This window comes from Camellia sinensis, chromosome 11 (genome assembly GCF_055761805.1).
Source record: "Camellia sinensis isolate YWXY chromosome 11, ASM5576180v1, whole genome shotgun sequence".
Lineage (NCBI taxonomy): Eukaryota > Viridiplantae > Streptophyta > Magnoliopsida > Ericales > Theaceae > Camellia > Camellia sinensis.
In genome coordinates, this window is record NC_138971.1 from 158,156,454 (window position 1) to 158,164,901 (window position 8,448).

The window sequence follows — 8,448 nt, forward strand, 5'->3', positions numbered from 1 at the left end:
GTGTGGGGGGGACCAAGATACACTACCAAAACCCAAAAACCGCATAGTACGTTTTTCCAAAACGTGACACGTGCAAAACACGGAAACAAAACTTTCCATGACTAATCCTCAACACACACGGGCAAAAACGTATTTTCACACCTAATATACCTCTACGTGTACAAAATTAAATATAGGATTGATCATATTACAATTTCACATTATGAGATTTATGGGTTAATTCCTTAATTTATTATGGTTTTATTTTTATGATCTAAACTGTAATTTTGTAGGATTTGTTGAGTATTTCATGCCTACCAAAATCATATTAATCGGATATCAATAACTATATAATCGAATTGTATATTGTTTATGCTATTTCTCAAAAGAAAAACTTATTATTTATTGTTTTGATTATCGATCATATAGTTGTTGATATCTGATTAATATGATTTTTGGTAAGCATGAAGTACTTAACAAATCTTACAAAATGAATGGATTGAATCATAAAAATAAGGTCATAATACACATCAAATGAAGGCATCACAACTACTGCTGTGCTTTGAGTACGGCAGTGACCCCTTATCCCCATCTCACTGTGCCGTCAAATATATATATTTTTTAATTTAAAAAAAAAAGAGAATTTTTCTTTCACTATTTTCATGAAAACATGCTTTTAAAAACACATTCTTTTAACATAAAGTTGTATTTTTAAAAATTATATATATATTTTTCTCAAAAGTACCTGAGTGATGCAAAAAAGTGTTTGGAATAAATGAAAATACAAAGAAAATAGGAAGAATATAAAAAAAGAACCTTTTAGATTTTTTTTTTATAAAAAAAATTAGTATTTACCATGTCACAACCCTTAAGGCTATATATAAAGTATAAAAATGTAAAAAATTTAACAGATCCAAGTCAAACTCAAATTTGGGATATGGAATATAAAAGAAGCTTTTTTTTTAAAAAAAGCGTGATTAAAAACAAATTAATTTAAACTTTAAAATTAGTATTCAAAATCTTTTCATGTATAGTAAAATTTTAATTCGAAAGTCAAAATGACGAAATTTGATCAAAATCAATTAGATCACTGCATAATAGTGAGTTGAACTTATGAGGCCATTTCAAATCAAATATGGGTGTTTTAGGCTTGATCATCATGCTTAGAAAATCAACAAAATTATCGTTTTTGCTAATAAACTTATTGTCAACCGCCACTTCATCAGCTCAATTTTCACCCAAAAAAAAAAAAAAAGGCGAGCCCATAGCATAAAAGGAAGAGGCCAAAGTTTAGTTTATTTTTTATTTTTGTTTTTTTATAAGAAATGTCAAAAAATAAAAATAAAAAATAAAAAAGATTAATTTTTTCAAACCTTTTATTAATTTTATTTCTAAAACATAAAAAACAAAAACATAACCAAATATAATTATCCCATGATATTTGACTAGTAGTAAGGAACTAATAAATAATATAAGCCAGAGAAGCCTTTCCAATTTCCACCAGGGGTCCACGGAGAAGCTTGTTCTATCAGCTTTGGCCACCACCATATGATCAAGACTGTTTTATGTCCACTGGATGTTTGGAGTATGACACCTCCTCGCACTCCAAATCCAAAAGGTTCAAAAGGATTAATAAACTGTGTTTTGTATTCATGTATTTGAAAAGAACCGACTTGAATTTGAGTATATATGAATGTAAATCATATATTATTGTGGGAGCCAAAATTATAGCAGCCCAAAGAAGTACACAGGTCCTAGTAACATAGCCCAACACAATTAGGCCCAATTTGAGGTTAGCCCATAGGGCAGATCTATTGGGCCGAATTAGAGCTAAGTAAGATTGGATAGAACAATCGCCGAATAACGGGCCTCAACTCTCGGTAGCTAAGCAAAGTAGTTCAGATAAGTCGGCATCTCGCCCAGTTGCCGATTCTTTTTCATAAAATGCAATGGGGAATGGGCCTTAACAGGGGATGCATAGTAGAAGATAAAAACCTAAAAGAGAAACCCTATAAAAGGGAAGAGATAACTTAGGAATCAGGTAGGCTCTAAATAGTTTACTAATAGAAAAAAAAAATATATATATATATATATATATATATCTATCTATACTATATATATAAGCAAATGTGGTGATTTCTTAAAAAATTCAAAACTCTCAATCCTAACATCTCATGAACCTCTTTCCTACGTGGCACATCCATTCTTCTCTCATTCTATTTTTCTATTTTTTCTTATCTTTTTTTTTATATTTTTTATTTCACTTTTTAATTGCTTATGGCATGGATATAAAAGATTTTCAAAATATTTAAAGATAAAAGATTTTCAAAATATTTAAAAATAGAAGATGAGTTTGACTCTAATTCAAATTTCTTCATCAAAACAAAACTCTCAATCCTAACATCTCATGAACCTCTTTCCTACGTGGCACATCCATTCTTCTCTCATTCTATTTTCCTATTTGTTCTTATCTTTTTTTATATTTTTTATTTCACTTTTTAATTACTTATGACATGGATATAAAAGATTTTCAAAATATTTAAAGAAAAAAGATTTTCAAAATATTTAAAAATAAAAGATGAGTTTGACTCTAATTCAAATTTCTTCATCAATTTATGTCTTACCCAAGGATATATGAAATAAATAAATAAATAAATTTATAAATCTCAAAACCTAACTTCTATGACAATATGAAATTAGACAAAAAGATTGGAGAACAAAAATAACGTTCTAAAGAAATTAAACGGGTGATTTAACCAATTATGCAAAATTTTTAGCATCTTATGTGAAAAGAAGCACATGTTTTAAATCTCATATTATGTTTTTTGCTCTCTTTTACTTTTGCAATTTATCTAAGTTTCTCTTTCTATATTCGTATAATTTATCTTCAAATTTGCATTTGATTTTTTTTTAATCTTTATCTTATATTTACAGGATCGATTCTTGCTTTTGATTTTTAATTAAGTTTATTCTATTTTTATCTGATTTTCATTTTCTATATTCTTATAATTTTTTATTCTTTCTTATTTCAATTAAGTAGCTTTAGAAGACAAAATTTGATTAAATTGTAGGTAGTAGACACAAAATAGAGTTAAAATTTGTATAATAAGATAACATAATTGCTTATTTTTTAACTACACAAAATTTAAATTTTAAAAAATTATAAGTGGCACTTAAATCTTATATGATTTTTAACATACTACCTCGATTTTATTTTAGTTTTTTTTTTACAAATTTTAAAAAATTATAAGTGGCATTTCACTCTTATCTAATTTTTTAATTATTACCCTCTCCATTTCTTCTGTTATTAGAGTTATATTAGATTTTATTTTTCTTTTCAAGTTTGTCTTATCTTATTTTTTAATTTTAAATTTCAACTTTGTTTTTTTTTTTTTTCAATTACTGAATTTCTCTCTACCTCATTTTTCTAGGATTTGTCTAATTTTCTTTTATATATATATATATATATATATATATATATATATTTATAGTTTATCATCAAATTTAAACTTAATTTGTTTTTATCTATATCTTATATTTACAGAATCCACTCTTACTCTTAATTTTTAGTTCAACTTTTTTTTCTTCTAAAATTTATTTAATTAAATATAGTAAGATCACTAAATATATTATTTCAATACCCATCTTAATAAATATCATAGTATTTAATTGTTAATTTTTAGCATGTTCAACATTATTTATCATTTTTTGTTACTTGCCCGTGCATAGCACGGGTTACCGCTAGTATATATATATTTGAAACACTACAAAAAAATTGACTTTTTGCGACGGTAAAATACCGTCGCTAATACTGCTAATGCCGTCGCTAATACTTTTTGCGACGGCAAAATGACTTTTTGCGACGGCAAGAGGGGGTCGCAACTGCAGGGGTTGCAAAAGAGTTTTTGCGACGGTAAGTGCCGTCGCTAATGTTTTGCGACGGCATTTTTTGCCTTTTTGCGACGGCACCGTGCAGTCGCTAATAACGTTTGAAATGTCTTGACTTTTTTGCGACGGCCCTATTTTACCGTCGCTAAAAATGTTATTTGAGACGGTAAAAAATACCGTCGCCAATAGTCCTTTTTTAAAAAAAAACACTACTTTTTGCGACGGTGTGATGCCGTCGCAAAAAATATAAAAAAATATGAAATTTTTTATTTTTTGCGACAGTGTAATGCCGTCGCAAAAAATATTAAAAAATAATAAAATTTCTATTTTTTGCGACAGTATAATGTCGTTGCAAAAAGTAAAACCTGTAACAAAATTAATAAAAATATTAAAATTTTCTATTTTTTCCGACGATGGTGCCGTCTCTCTCTCTAAGAGCTGATTATTTACATTCTATTCACAAAAACATCATAACAGAAAATAAAAATAAAAATTTAAATTGATCAAACCATCAAATTCAATATTTTAGAAAGAACAATTAAACTATACATGTTCATAAAAGCATATTTAAATTATAAAATTCACCCAAATCCTAAAAAAAATAAAATAATAAAATAAAATCTAAAATTCACCAATCAACACATTGGAAGATTCTCAAAGGGCTCCTTTCCCAATTTCCTTTCCCAATTTGATATGCCCTCAAAAGCATGTCCCGGAAGATTCTCAAAGGGCTCCTTCCAAGGATCATTCTCAGCCAAATCATAAGTAGCTCCACGGATTGCACTTTTATTGGGTCCACAAGGTCTCTTTGAAGTAAGCCTATTATATGCCGTGTTCAGCTGTCACAATAAAAAACCAGCCTTAACTACAATAATACATATATATATATTTATCAGGAATTTAGAACAAGGATTTTTTTTTTTAGATAGGGAACAAGGGATTAAGCAGTGAAATAATCACTAAATAACTAAAAAAAGTCATGCTGTACAATGCAAATCAGTTTAAACTTCATTCCAATTACCAGAAGAAGCAAAAGAAAAATAGTGAAACATATCAGCAAATTGATGGAAAACATAAATCAAGCTGGGATAGCATATTGAAGAGTTGAGAGCTTACATCTATGTCACAAAACCAAAACATGTAAGCAATTGCAACAGCAGGAGCTCTCCCCAATCCAGCTGTACAGTGCACATACACTTTTCCTTTTCCCTCTGAAATGGCCCATTCCAAAGATGAAACAGCTTTAGGTAATCCACTTCTCAAGGAATCTGGGTCAAAATCTCTTGCCTTCCAATGCATAACATAAAGATGTTAAGTCAAGTGCCCAAAAGCACCAAAAAGCCTCTCTCTCTCTCTCTCTCTATATATATATATATATATATATTATATTCAACTTGGTGTGTACATAATCTAAACACATGCTTTTAGAGAAATGAAAGGTAGAAGAGAAAGTCAAAAAGATATAGAGGTAAGGTTTACAGTTGGGTAGGTATTTATCTAATGGAAAAAGGTTGGGACCCCCTTTTGGAGGACCCCCTTTTGTTTTTTTGTTTTTCATTTTTTTTCCCTCCTATCTCTGGCTGACATGTGTCTGTAGGGGATTGTGGGGGTCAAAACAAAAGGGGGCCTGTATCATTTCTATTATCTAATGAGCAAGGTTTGGGGTTGTTTTGGCCAGTGATAGGTTGTGGTGGCAGGCAACATGGACAGATTTGTAACGAAAAGAATAGAGTAAGAACAAGAGAGGGAGGGGAGGGAGAAGTTCAAATGGGTAATTTTGTCTTTTTCCATTTTCCATTAAAGACATTCACATTTTCAGTTTAGTTATGAGAGCAGAGGTGCAAGTGTAGGTTTTATAAGGGCAAGGGGGGTACACATCTTTGGGCAAACTACAAGGGGTAAAATGATTTTTCACCAATTTTGAAATAAGTAATGTGATTTTTCACCACGTTGGTGTTGGATATTTTTTCATGTCAAGAAGTTTCAACATACCAATTATCATCATATGTAGAAGTGATTTCCTAACATTAACAATTTATAAGCAAATAAAACTAACTTATTTGCAAACTAACAAATTTTGAATTGTCATTAGGATTGTTTTATATTATCATAATATTTTTACGAAATCTTCTTAAAATCTATGTAGTTTTTCATGTACGATAATATGTCTCATTATTTTTCCAATTGATAAAATGGTAAAATACATCATGTGACAAATATAAATTTTCCCAAATCTTAGAGGATTGATTATGACAAACATGCAAACTACACTAATCACCATTAAAGATGACAAACACAACCTAAAATTGTTAGCTCCTCTAATTACACTCATTTTAAACATGCCAATACTATTATGAAGTAAGAAAAAAAGTGCTAACACAAACTAATCATAGAAGTTATGTCCAATTGGTTTTCGCATTAGTAAAATAACTATTAAATAAACAGGTGGAAATCAAATAATAGAGAGGATTTGTATATGTACGTGAATGACAAGAACTCGGCAATTCACAAAAGGAATTTTATCCACATTCTACAAAAGAAGGGAGAAAATGGTTACTTATAAAAAAAAGAATAGAGTTCGGATCATCTATCACATATTTTTTATTATAGACTTCAAGTCTATTTCCCAATACTCAATGTCTCTGTCCTGCTGCAAGTTAAGAATGTAGGCAACATGTTGATAATCTGAAACCAGATTAAGCCTAGAATGACAAAGCAAAAACAACTAAAATTAGCAAATGGTATAGATCTAATACATGTAACTAAGATGAATCAAAGTAAGTGAACATGAATCTGAATAGATTATTCAAGAAATTCACCTCATAACAAAAATGACAAAAACCCAAAATCAATTTGGACTGGAGAAGTGAAACCCACTTGATAAATCAAATTCACCATCGCAATAAAAACAAATAAATAGAATTGAAGATATAAAAAATAAAAAAGAACAGATTTAGAGGGTGAGAAAGAAACAGACCAAGATCGTGGTGATACTCATAAGGGTTTCTCATCATCTTCTTCATAGCAATGTTGTACTCTTCCATTTTGGTTGTGGGATTTTCAGATAACATACATGAAACTTTACTAGATCTAGAGGGAGTCTTAGAAGAAACCACGATGGTATTGGACATAGATTTCATGGTAGCATTGCGCACATCGCTTGGAAGTGGAGAAGGGAAGATTGATGGAGAAACGAAGCTGCTGCCAAGAGATCAAAAACCCCCCTATATACACTCACAGATGTATATATATATATATATATATATATATATATGTGTGTGTGTGTGTGTATGAAAACCCCCTATATCCGAAATCCCGACACAGAGAGAGAGAGATACCCTTTGAAATCGGCGGTGAGGGAAGATCGCCGGTGAGGGAGGAGTGGCGGTGAGGGGCGAGCAACCGTCAACGTCGTTTGGAGAGAGAGAGAGAGGGAGGCAGCAGCGGCGGTAAGGGAGGAGGATCGACAGTGAGGTACGAGCGACGGTGAGGGAGGATCGGGAGTGAGGGAGGATCGGCACCGTCGTTGTGTGAAAGAGAGAGAGAGGAAGGCGAAACCCTAGATGGAGAGAGGGAGAGAGAGAGAGAGAGAGAGAGAGAGAGCGAGCAGGAGGAGAGGGACGGCTCTGTTGTGTTTGGGTTGTGTTTGTGTTGTGTGTGTGCTCAAACAAAACCCTACACACACCCACACACCCACAAATGTTATAATTAATAAATTTTTTATTAAAATAATTTTTATAGTTGATGATTTTTTTTTTTCATTTGGTAAAGTTAAAAATTTATTTGTTTTTTATTTATTTTATATTTATTTTAATGAATAAAAAATTATTATTATTTTTTTATTTGGTAAAAGTAGGAATAATATTTTCCATTAACAGCGGGAGGAGAGAGAGAGGGAGGCAGCAGCGGCGGTAAGGGAGGAACAGATTAGGGATTTTTGGGTTTGAGAGATTGGGGATTTTTTTGCTTTTGGGGGCGAGGGAGCGGAAAGCTAAAAAAAGAGGGGCGGGAACAAAAATAAAATAAAATATATATATATATATATATATATATATATATATATATATATATATATAATTTTTAAGGGTCAAAAATGAAATTTAAATAACAAAATAACGCCGTCTAATTTTTTATTTTATTTTATTTTTGAGACTGGGGTTGCTATCGTCAAAAAATTTTATTTTTTGTTAAAATATATAATTTTTCTAGTTAATGAATTTTTTTAAAAAAATTTCTTTTTTTTTTTAGTTACGAAGATTGAAAATTTATTTGTTTCATTTTTATTTTAATGAAAAAAAAATATTATTATTTTTTATTTGGTAGAAGTAGGGGCAATATTTTAATGAAAAATATTTTAATGAAAAAAAAGGTGAAAGAGAGATGGTGGTGGTGGTGGTGATAGCGAAAGAAATTAGTAGTGAAGTTGTGATAAAAGAGATGAGTAGTGAGAGAGAGAGAGAGAGATGAGTGAGAGACAGATAGAGGAGAGAAAACGAGAGAGAAAGACAGAAACAGAGTGATGAGTGAGAGAGAGACAAAGTGGTCGCTAAAAGTGCATTTTTTTGTAGTGGAGAGCTCAGT

The 8,448-nt window shown here is 30.5% G+C and overlaps 1 long non-coding RNA gene across 2 annotated transcripts; it reads right to left on the minus strand.

Annotated features, from left to right (window-relative positions):
• Window positions 1–4,343: 4,343 nt before the first annotated feature.
• On the minus strand, window positions 4,344–7,444 carry LOC145803322 (uncharacterized). Of its 2 annotated transcripts, XR_014345424.1 has the most exons (4): window positions 7,206–7,444; window positions 6,350–6,397; window positions 4,984–5,154; window positions 4,344–4,706 (listed from the first exon to the last, which is right to left on the minus strand). It is a non-coding gene; the product is annotated as an uncharacterized LOC145803322 (long non-coding RNA). The 2 variants fall into 2 exon arrangements; XR_014345423.1 differs by lacking the exon at window positions 7,206–7,444 and having other exon boundaries at window positions 6,350–6,412.
• Window positions 7,445–8,448: the final 1,004 nt, after the last annotated feature.